At 40.6% G+C, this 12250-nt stretch overlaps 1 long non-coding RNA gene across 2 annotated transcripts in view; it reads left to right on the forward strand.

Moving 5' to 3' along the window:
- The window catches only part of LOC121029922 (uncharacterized), a 28189-nt gene that overhangs the window by 3257 nt on the left and 12682 nt on the right, over positions 1 to 12250 (forward strand). Inside the window, exons 2-3 of one of the 2 annotated variants that reach the window (XR_005789978.1) lie at positions 1859 to 1975; positions 7365 to 7451. This is a non-coding gene — a long non-coding RNA (uncharacterized LOC121029922). Of the gene's footprint in view, positions 1 to 1858; positions 1976 to 2622; positions 2886 to 7364; positions 7452 to 12250 lie in introns of those variants that run through there. The other variant, XR_005789979.1, reaches the window with a different exon arrangement.

A 12250-nucleotide genomic window follows, 5' to 3' on the forward strand; every position in this document is an offset into this window, starting at 1 on the left:
AATACAGTTAAAAATTTTAAAGAAAGGAATCTTAGGACCTGAAGTTCTAAAAATTATGCTTGTAATACATTTAGTTTAGTTTAGTTCATTTATTTAGTTGGGTTTTTTCCCCCATATGTATGAAAATGTTCAATGCTGGTAGAAGTTACCAGAAAATAAAAAAAACTCCTTCCCTTGAGTTTGTCTGCCTTGAGAATTTGCCAGGCGTTGAAGGGAGCCCTCTGCTGTTAGCTATATTTATTACAGTAAACTTTGATTTATATTGTTTTATGTCCTTCCTTGAACCTACTCAGGTTTTTAATGTTTCTGTTATGATTGTACATTTCACATAACAAAGAAAACATAAATTCCACGATGCCAGCTGGCACAGTTAATAATCCGTCAATTCTGCCCTTTTTGAACTATACCACAGCATCGGAACATCTGGCAGTTTCCAATTTCCATGTTAGAGTGGGGTTTTGACCTCTATTTCACTTTCAAATGGGTCTCTCCGGCAGAATAACTCTGCTTTCTCCATTAACTTCACCGCTCACACCCTTGACAGTGCATGTGAGGCTTTACACCTAGTGCTTTAGAAGGTGCTGTGCACTTGTCAGAGGAAGCTACCGTTCTGCTCTGCTCCCTTAATCGCCTTTGTTCATTGCTCCTATCCATTAACTACCAGCGCTCCTCGAATCTCCCTCTTTGGGCCTTTGGTTTTTAAAAATATCTTCCTCTGTTGCGTCTGAAGGCTCATCCACTTCCACAAGCCTAGTTATCAGTCTGAACTAATTGCTTCAGCTCTGTCCTCTCCAGGGCCCTGGAAGAGAAGCAGGCAACAAGGGGCCTTTGGGTGCCTGGTGCATGAGCACAGTGGTGTGTGTGTGTGTGTGTGTGTGTGTGTGTACACATAAAATACGGATAAAAAAGATAGAAAAATATCTCTCCTTGCCTGTCTCCCTTCACTGGCATCAGGTAATCTCCACTCTCTGGGACTGAACTCTTGGGAACACGTTTCTTCAGCACCTGTGATTCTGAGTTTGCCCCTCTGCTTTTCTTTTTTTCTAGCCTCTTGCACTGTTTCCTTCTATCTGCTCTGCATGTTCTTATCACACGAGTCTTCCTAAGAAACGCGTCTTTAACCATTTCCCTCTCCTTTGAACATACCTTCCGTGCTTCTCTGTTGCTGAAAGGTTCAGTTTCAAATGTTTCACCCTGATATTCTAGGCCCTTTAAATTTTGACTTTACCTCTCCGGCCGAATATCTTGCTCCTAACAAGGCTATTCCAGCAGGCCGGCTTCCTGCCTCCCGCAATCTCCATCCAGGTCTTCCGTTCTTACGCTAGTGTGGTCTCTTTTCAGTCCTGTCGAAAATGCTTTCTTTCAATGTACTTGTCCAAATCCAACTCCCATTTGAAACACTCATATTTCCATCAACTTTTTCTCGAATAATCAGGCAACATGGATGTAATCTTTTCTCAGCTACCTGTTCAGCATTTATTATGAGTGCCATGCATTAGAGTATTTTGTGGCATTTCATCTGATGCTAGTGTGTATTCTCTTGGGTGCTCTTAATTGTTCCTTTTATATCTTGTCTTACTCACACGACTATATCTGTGCATATGAGGATAAGAATATAGTCTGGTATTTCACAGAGCGGTACCATGCTGGGCTTTATCAATTGCTTAAACTCTGGGCAATTCATTTCCTTCTTCTGTAAAATGGAAATAATGATGCTTCTCCACCTATCCCTTTTTGACACTTGAAGCTAAAATGAAATAAAGTGGGCAAAGGCTTCAAAGCTTTCAAACTCAAGTATTACCACAATTATCATGATGCATAACCTCTCTTTTTCCCCCTGAAATGCCACCTATTATAGGGTCATGGAATTTCCTTCTGAGGATGGAGTTAACCACCAAAAAGGGTCACAGCCATCATGAGGAACAGACACCGTCTCTCTGAAGGCGCATCAGATCTGCCAGAGTAAAAGACCAAGGTCAGTATCTTCAACTCAGGTCTTCATTTTTCTCATCCATAGATGTTGATAGTGTCTATTCACATTCACATCAAGGCTCTTGTAATATTAGTCTGCATTTACTGTTTATACTCCAGCAATCTTGGGTCAAAACTCACAAGTATACAGAAATTTCTTTCTAAAAGTGACCAAGGACGTCCTAATTATTTAATGGAATAGCTGCTCTTCATCCTTACCTCCTAGGCCTTTCTGTCACATTAGATGCCATTAAGTATAGTTGTAAAATAAGGTTCGAAGAAACGGAGATGTTCCAATACAAGAGATCATGAAGGAGAAGGCAGATTTGACTGCATTAGAGTGGAAGACATGTCTACATCAATAATTTAAAAAAACAAATGAAAAGGCAAACAAAAAACTTGGAAAATCTTTGCTTTGTCTTTGACAACCCTATTAATATCCTCAGATTAAAACCTTAAATAACATGGGAAAAGATAAACACTGTAATAGGAAAATGGGCAAATGTTACAAACATACAAATCACAGAAGAGAAAATATAAATATCACATGTATAATGCTCAACTTCACTAATAACGTCAATGGCTAGTTTTAGGTCCCATTTTTTTTCCTCTTTGAAATGTTGCAAAGTATATTAAACTTCTTTTGAACAGGTTCTGTAAAAAATTCTGATTAACCTGCCCAGTCCTTCATGTTGGACCCAGAATGGTAGACCTCGTCTGGCATTGTACTTGCCTGAGAGAATCAGCTGGGCACAAGTTTTCCTTTTTTCCCAGAATGTAATGGGGCATGTGCGTCCTAACACCAATCTTGAAAATAGCATTATTTCAAAGGCATGTCTATATCAACTTATGCCTTTAATAAAGTGTATCTGCCATCTCTCCTCCAATAAAGAATAAAATCTGAGAATGACTGATAAAATCGTGCCCGGTCTTGTTGAGAGAATGAGTGATGGGTTGTTTAAGAAGGCAAAAAACAAAAAAGGAAATTTCATTTCCATCTAAACACTGCTTTGTGTCTACACTGTAGGTTTGTATCCTTGGTTCAAGGTTACAGATCTTCCCAATGATACATTAGCTGTCAAATATAAAGTCTTAGGCCATGTTGCAAGAGCATTCTTATTGCCTTGAACATTCTTTTTTTCCCCCTACTATATTAAAAAATGCCCTTTGGGACATGGGTCTGGAAAAGTATTCCTTTTTTTAGAGCTACTAATTTCAAATGGAACTGACATTGCAACGATCCTACAAATATTCTCTTCTGTTCTCATAAATTAGGCACCATTATCGAGTGTAATGTGCCAGACATTTTATATACACAATTCATTTAATATTATGATAATGCTAGATAGAATAGGGTGTTTTTGTTTTTTTTTTTTGTTTTTGCCTTTAAAAAAATTATCTATCTATCTATCTATCTATCTATCTATCTATCTATTTACATTTCACAGAAGAAATGTAAATTCAATGTAGAATCCATGTCTCAGATAAAATAAATCACTTAAAGTTTAAGCTACGGAGACGCCTCCTCTCAGGTGAGCTCAAGTTTGTCTGGCTCCAGAGTCCACATTTTTCTACTTAACCTCATTTTTTGCTGTTTCTTTTCAATTCTGAACTTTCATACTATGTTTAGCTTAAAATTAACACAAAGCTTATCATGTATCCTCAGCGGTAATTGATTGGTGTTCTGTTTAAGGTGCTTTGGAATTCTGTAGATTGTGGGGGTCTTTTCTGATGGTTTCCACTGACCCTATAAAATGATTTACCTACTGCATTTGGAAACATCTAGAAGCTCTTATCAATCATGAAAAAGTTGAAGAACTCCCATTCTGAAAAGAAGAATAAAATTGAGCATCTGCAGCATCTCAGAAAGCAGTGTGATTTTAGGCCGGTTATGGTCACAGCAAGATCACTGTTATGAAATTTATTTTTATCTTCTGAGTTCTCAGGGGTATTTATGGCAGGCTTGGACAGAAGTCTTATTAAGGAAGATTCCTGTCTGGCCATCCATGCAATTTATTTTGAATGCTCTGGCTTGACTCTCCCTTGGGAGTTATCTTTAGTGTAGAGATTCTAGTACTATTTGATTTAATGATGTTTGGACATGGTGGGCTGCCTAATCAGTACCAGATAGAATACAAGGAAAATTTTCTTCCTTTTTCAGAGCTCACAGTTATGGCAGGGGATATGCCTCTGCTGGGTTCAAGTTTTGGCTTTGCTACTTGATAGCTACGTGACCTTGGCAAGTCAGTTGACATCTCTGAGCCTCAGTTCTCTTATCTTGTATAATAATAATAATAATGCCCATAGCATTGTTGTACAAGATGTAAAATAATAAACATAAAAGCATTTTTTTAAACTTTAAAACTACTGTACACAGGGGTGCCTGGGTGGCTCAGTTGGTTAAGCATCTAACTCTTTCGGCTCAGGTCATGATCTCGCGGTTCGTGATTTCAAGACCCGCATTGGTCTCTCTCCTGGCAGTGTGGAGCCTGCTTGGAATCCTCCTCTCTTTCCCTCTCTCTCTGCTCCTCCCCTACACTCTGTCTCTCAATAAATAAATAAGCTTTAAAAAATAAAAGTATCGTACACAAAGATAAATAACTCACTTTAAAAATGGACAAGTGATCTGAATAGACATTTCGTTAAAGAATACCTACAAATGGCCAATAACTACATGAAAAGACGCTCAACATCATTAGTCACCAAACCCACAAGGAGATACCACTTTGAATACCATAGATACCACCTATGAATAAAATAGCTATAATAAAAAAGCCAGATGAGAATAAGTGTTATTGAGGATGTGGAGAAATGGGGATCCTCATACATTGCTGGTGGGAATGTAAAATGGTACAGATTCTTGGTAGAACGGCCTGGAAGTTTCTTTTAGTTTAACACAGTTGCCACATGATTCAGCAATTTCATTTCTGGTTATATACCCCAAAGAAATAAAAGTACATGTCCACACACACACACAAAAAACCTGTACATGAATGTTCATGGGCATTATTCTTAATATCCAAAGGTGGAAACAGCTCAAATATCTAGCAGCAGATGAATAGATAAATAAAATGTGGTATATTCATAGAATAGAATATTACTTGGCAATCAAAACAAATGAAGTATTGGTATGTGCTATTACTTGGACGGACTTTGAAAGCGTGCTAAGTGGAAGAAGCCAGTCACAGCGAATCACATATTGTATGATTCAACTTAGATAAAATGCCCAGAGTAGACAAATCCGTAGGTACAGGAAGTAGGTTGGTGTTTGCCTATGGTTGAGGGGTTGGGGGCAAATGAAAAGTGACAACTCATGGATATGGGTTTTCCTCGTAAGGGTGATGAAAATATTCTAAAACTGATTTGTGTAATAGTTGTACAACTTTGTGACTATACTAACAACTATTGTAAGTTTCAAATGGGCGAAATGCGTCCTAGGTATGTGAGCTATAGCTGAATAAAGCTGTTATTATAAAAGTACCGCACTGTATAAGTCTATATTACCATTTGTTCTATTTTTATATTTGTCCTTTATCACAGCCATAATAGACTGGCATTCTCAGCTTTTGGCTCTAAGCTAGAGACAAAGTAGACTCTCCATTTCTTGTGAACTCTCATATCAGAAGGTTTTCTCAGGTACGGTAGCTCACAAAGGAATGCCACCAGCTTAGCTTTACTATAAGAAGTCCCAGGAACACCTGTTCCAGGTCAGCTTCTCACCTGGTTAGTCCACATCGATTATCATCGCATGGAATTGGTTCAATCAGGAGAAAATAGCATCAAGGTGAGTCCTTCCCGATTTTCCATTTCTCTAAAATAATTTACCATGGTTCCTGGGGAATCGATCTATTTTATGTTCAGCATTTTGCTCTTAGAAACTATTTTGTTTGTAGGCTTCTAATTGAAACCAAGTCATCCTCCCAAAAATCACAAAAAAACAACTCTGGCCCACAGCAATTTGTTCAGTAGATTTTAATACACTTTTATTTATCTTCTCTCAGTACATTGCATGGTCTGCAAGGATAAGAAGTTCCGTTTTATTTAATTTTGTATTCCGTGGGCTTGACATAGTCAGGGCTCAGCAAGTGGTTTACTGAATGATGAATCAATAAATGAAGCAGAAAACAAGGCGAGCAGAAATAGTGACATTTACCTGACACATGGGCCACAAAGACAGCCATGCCAATTTGGGTGAATATTGCTCAGGAAGTGATACTCTCGGGCTGAACATGGAGGGTTTTGTTATTCACGAGGTAGCTTTTCAGACCACGGAAAGTAGAAATTTGTAGTCAATTTGAACTTCACAGGCTTTGACAAAGGTGGGATTGTTGGAGCAATTTCTTAGTGAGTGAGTGAGCCTAACTGGCCCCCATCGAGGGCATTTAAAGTTAGTGTGCAAGCATCTACTTAGCTTCTCATCAGAGAAAGGGAGGGGAAATATTTACTTGTTGTATTCCAGAATCTTGGAGATTCCGGAAGGCCTTCAGGAGCATCCCCTGAGAAATGTCCATGACCTATACGGCCAAAAATAATATTGAAAGAATAGCTAATGGAGGGTAAATACAAAATTGGGATTGTGCTAGAACTGAGTGGATTAGGAGGAAACTATCTGGGCAGGTTGCTATGAGGCAGTGTGCTGGGGCCTCAGGAGAAGCCACCGGCACTTTGGGTCACTGTGGCACTTTGGGTCACTGCATTTACTTGGGCTCACCCAGCTGCGTCACACGCCCCGGGGCCATTGTCTGCTGTGTCAACTCCAATCCACCACCACCTGGCAAGTGTGAAACTTGGTCCACAGAAGACCACTGAAAAGGGTTAAATCCTAAAGGCACAAAAGGGCAATTTGTAAAGGAACTCAGTTCACAGGCGTTGACCCCTGCCTCTCTCCTCATTTTCACACCTCAGACTGCAGGATGATGTGTGAGGATTCCTTTCTCTTTAGTTTCCCTCCTCCAGAAAGAGTAAACCTTTATCTTTCATCGTGTATTACCTGGCCAGCTATTTACAGATAAGGCCGGTGTCTCCTTCCCGGATCTGCAGAGCAGACCCTGATAGGCTGATTCTTTCCTCACTGTACATACTCATGGATGGTAGGGAAATTGTATCATTTTCCGCTAACACATCTGAGTCCGATCGTACCTACTGATGTAGTAACTTATTTACCTTTTGGCATAATGAGGAATTTGAGTTTCCATTATAGTTTATTTTATTCCATTATAAATGCCTAAATTTTCCTGGGATATATGCTAAGCAGCCCAATTCTTTGATCATTCCTTTCTTATTTTATTCCATTTTATTCCATTAAAAATGCCTAAATTTTCCTGGGATATATGCTAAGCAGCCCAATTCTTTGATCATTCCTTTCTTATTCAAAGCTGCTTCTCTCTGAGCAGGGAAGCTCCAGGAACAAACTGGAAATCAGGACATGTTTGGATGGAAGAGAAACAGAGCGCAACCGCCCGTCTGCCTCATTCTCTGATGTAAGTGAAGATACCTCGGTTCCATTAGCTGAAGTGTCCATTAGCTAATCAAGAATTTAAGCTGAGTGTTCCAAAGAGTGGAAACATGAGGCACGGCTGGGGCAGGACCTGGTCACTCAACATATTTGTTATCTGCCTAAGCACTGGGAATACCAATAAGAGTGAGATGAATTTTTTGCCCTCAAGTCATTCATGATGTATTGGGAAAGACAGACAAAAATCAATGAGGGTGCCAGGTGCTATGAAAGAGGCAAGCCGTAAGCACTAATGGGGGCAGGGGCGGTCTGGAGGCACCTCACATTCCAGATCCCGGAGACCCAAGACTCAAAGCGGGGACAAAGGCAAATTCAAAAAGGGGCGCCCCCCCCCCCCCGCCACCATCTGGTGGTTCAGATGCAAATCAAACATCTTTAATTTAAACTTTAGCATTTGGAGATATGTCCTTGAGGCTCAAATGTAAAGAATATGTGCTCACAGATGAAGCTTTCCCTGCTGATTCAAAGGAAGCCAACTTGAGCCCCATGAAGCCTTTTGATGTGGGGAGTAATCACTGTTTGTTTTCTCTGTGACCACAGAGAATTCAAGCAAAGCCTTTTTCGGAGCAATAACAATAGCTATTCTTTTAAATACTCCCTGCATTTCCTATTCTGTTAGGTACTTGGCATATGATTTTTATAGAAATCCTGTAGAATAGTATTAGTTTACCTACTTGGCAGAAAAGAAAACAGAAATAGAGAGAGGTTAACTTAGTAATTTAGTTGCTCAGATAGTTTTGGAGCAAGGGTTTTAGTCCATGATGCACTGCCTCTAGAAATCCCTGCTTTTAGTTATATCAAACCTGCAAATTATAATCTTAATCTAATTTATCAGTGCCTGCAAATACTTCCTGAACAATGTCTCTAAAATGCTTTAAAATGCTTACTTTTAAGTTTTTAAAAAAAATTTTTAATGTTTATTTACTTGAGAGAGACAGAGAGAGAGAAGGGGAGGGGCAGAGAGAGAGAGGGAGACACAGCATGTGAAGCAGGCTCCAGGCTCTGAGCTGTCAGCACAGAAGTTGGACACTTCTGAGCCGAAGTTGGACACTTAGCCGACTGAGCCACCCAGGCGCCCCATTTTTTTTTTTTCAGGCAAAGGCATGTGACATTTCTGCCACTGACGTGAACCAAGAGAGGGCTTGTTATGTTAGAGCGATTGTCAAAATTGGATACATTCTTAGCGGTGACAGTCAGGGGGAGAAATTCTTCTGGAGACCACACTACAAATATTGTTTTGAATTTAGAGTCATCACCGTCCATTTTCTCTGCAGGGTGTGCAGGGGTTAGTGCACATTTCTTGGTTTCTGATGTTTTTCTGTAAGGTTCTGATTTAAAAGTTCATTTCCTTACACACCAGGAGCAGTGTTTGTAGGTCAAGCTCCCAAAGTGTGAAATACTTGAACTCTCTAGGAAATATCCTGGGCATATGATTTAACTTTTGGCTGACTAGGTCTTGACTGGGGACATTGGAAAATATGAAACAGGGAGAAGGGACCTCCAACCACTAGTGCAGGGACCTCATTTTGTATCTGGCCTGAATGGCATAATTAAGAATCTTAATAGCTTTTTGGCAGTCATCTTACTTCTTGATTACTGCATCCTCTCACTGCTTCTGCACGAAGCTGAATCCGGAGTGTATCTGCCTTCTCTGTTCCCATGCTCACGAGAGTAAACAGTCTGGATGAAAAGTCACACCACCTGCAGATCAGGGACACTGCAGACACTTGGTCTCCAGTCTCGGCTGGGTCCTCAGAAATTCTTGTCAGTGCTTATACTTGTTCAGAGTGTCCAGGTCCCTCAAAGATTCCCCACACTCACCGAAGTCCTTCTGACCCCCTTTAGTGCCCTCTTCTTCTGTCTCAGCAGATGACCTTGCTGCCCAGACACCGTGGACATTTAGGTCTCAGGTAAGCCCATCATCAGCCACCAGTTGAGTACCTAATGCTTCCTTCTATTGACACCCACGCATGTTCCCAAGATCTGTCTTCTGGTCTCAGAGAATGCCTCACTCCTTTCTCAAGTCTAAGTCCACTAGGACACGGACCTACGTCAACTGCCCCCAGGCCCCTCGGAACTCTATGGCATCTCATTCTTAGGTCATTGTCCCACTCTCCTGCCTCTCCAGCCTTGCCCTCCCCAAGGCTCCTAGAAAAACAAACTGGTCATTTCCTTTTCAGCTACCATCCAGGCTCTCTCTTCTTTGAGAATTCAAATGGTCAAGGGAGTGGGCTTAACCCCTAACTTTGCTTTCTTACTTCATACAGGTATCTGGCTTTTGTCCCCACCATTCCTTAACTTCTCTCACTATGGTCACCAAAAGCCCCTCATGGCCAAGATACAACTGACCTTTTTTGGTCCTCCTGGGTCTGTGTGTGGCACTTGGCTCAGTTGACCACTCCCTCTCTTTAAAAACACTCTGTGTATTTCCTTGGTTTCTCCAACCCTCTGCCCTTCTGGTTTTCTCCATTCCAGCCTGGTTGTGCTTCCCTCCATCTTTCATCACTTAAAAGTTCACTGAAGGTAGCATTTGGTGGTACAAGAGTGAGAGTTTCTGAATTAGATCGTCTCTTACCATGTGTGCTTCCATAGATTCTTAACCCCTCTGTATCCCAGTTTCCTCATCTTTTACAACGAAATTAACAACGTTTCACATTGTTATGAGGATTGACTCAGATAAATGCCTGTAAAGGACTTTGTATGGATTTTTCATTTCAAAAGGAAAATTTAATTGCTAAGAGCTAACACAATCATATCAAGAAGCATTTCAAATAAAATATTATACTTTCCAATCTGCAACAGCAGCTCATCCAGATTCCATCATGCTTTAGATTTTTCCAACTGTAAGTATCCTAAGAACTATTTGGACCACGAATTTGTTGTGACAGCGCCGGTTCAAATGTTTTACTTATAAAGAAACATTTAGCAGGATTTCTGAGCATCTAAGACTGTTATAAAATAACTGGATGTCTAGTTTGCGTGATTATCTGAAGCTTTTTTTTTCTTTTAAACAAAGCTGTTATTACTAAAAAGAAGATTCAAAACCACAAAAAATCTCGAAAGCCTTGTTTGGAATCACAAACAAATTTTGTTTAACTTGTTTTCATAATAAAAGCAAGCCATTATTAAATCTTTGAAAAAATAGGTACATTCAACCTTTCTTTCCCATAAATTAATATAATTTCCGGAGATTTACTGGCTCTTAAATACAAATATGGTTGATTTCAAACCTATGTGTGGAGCTCATCATAAAGCACCACCACTAAAATGCTCCTAAAAATTGAGATACATGAGTAACAGAAAAATCTGTTAGTTCTGACCTGGTATTTCTTCTATTTCTTATTTGACTGTTTTAGAAAATTAAAAACCTATATCAACATTTCAGATTTCTGATGCACATTTTTTCCCCAAATCTCAACTTCACTATCTGTGGTCAAAGTTTACAGATTCTCCTGAAGGTGCATTAACCATTTAGAATGTTAAGACATTGTTTAGCGAATTTTTTAAATTCCCTAAATTGCAAGCATTTTGGTTCTCTGGATTCTTTGATCTTGGAACATCACATCAATGGGATGAGGCCAAGCGTTCCATGTTTTAGAGGCTATGCCCATTTTGGCCTTACTAGGATGACCTATTATGTTGATTTGCTCGGGGCAGTCCTGGTTTTGGCAGTGAAAATCCCTTGTGCTGAGAAATTCCCTGGTCCCGGGGCAAACCAGACCAATCGGCCACCCTAGGCTCAGCCAAATCCTCCATGTGAACAGACCAAAATTTTCTCCTTGTTTCAAACAACAACAACAACAGCAGCAGCAACAGCAACAACAACAACAACGAAAACCACCACCACAAGACGAAACCAAAACAACCCCTCGTACTTTCAACTCACTGTCCCTAATTAGAAACTAAAGACATTGATTGCATGTTGCAAACAGCTCAGCCAGGTTTATTTATGTGCTTTATTTCGTGTTTCTTTTTCTTACAACCTGGAGCTGAATGTTATAAGTAAACATTCCCAGATCAAAGTGAAGCAAGTTGGGCCTACCGTTTTTGAGCATCAGATGTCTGAACAGGTTCTATGTCTGTATCAACAGCACTTTTGTCTTTAACATCCACTCAGCACTTAGAAATTGGACTTCTGATTAAAACTGTAAGCATCCTTGCATCTGGTGATCTAAGACCACCAGTCATTATGAGAGTAGGTCCAACTCCTGACTTTTTGTGGGAAGAGCATTCACATTTTTGTTGATTTCACTTACAGTTTACTGACCACTGGAAGGTGCGTCTTTTACTCCCCCTGGAGGAGACCAAAAACTGCCTCAGTTTCTAGGACATCCCACATGGAGGAGACCCAGTGAAAGCTGGCAGAAAGTGGCAGGGCCATGGAGTGACTCCCGCCCCCGCCCCCCCCCAGCCATCTCTGCTTCCCGGTGCAATTTAAGGTAGATGAATGGTTCACTCTGGGCTCCAGGCCAACAAACTGGCCCCAGGGGGAAATCATTCTCACACCCACGCTTGATGCACAGACACCCTGCAACTCTCCTTCCTGCCCAGCAGCCCCCCAGATGGAATCCTTATACTCGAGGAAGCAGTGGGTCTTTCATTGCCGTCTCTGGGCTACAAGAATCAAAGAGCAAAATGGATGTTTTCCTCTGAGACCTGGCACTGAACAGAAGGAAGGAAACGACTTCTCCAATTCAAGCATGTTTTAATCTCTGGAGAAGTGGGGACTGGGGAGGGGCAGAATTGGCTGAGGAATCAGTGGGA

This window comes from Herpailurus yagouaroundi, unplaced genomic scaffold (assembly GCF_014898765.1).
Source record: "Herpailurus yagouaroundi ecotype Mexico unplaced genomic scaffold, PumYag 139, whole genome shotgun sequence".
NCBI lineage: Eukaryota > Metazoa > Chordata > Mammalia > Carnivora > Felidae > Herpailurus > Herpailurus yagouaroundi.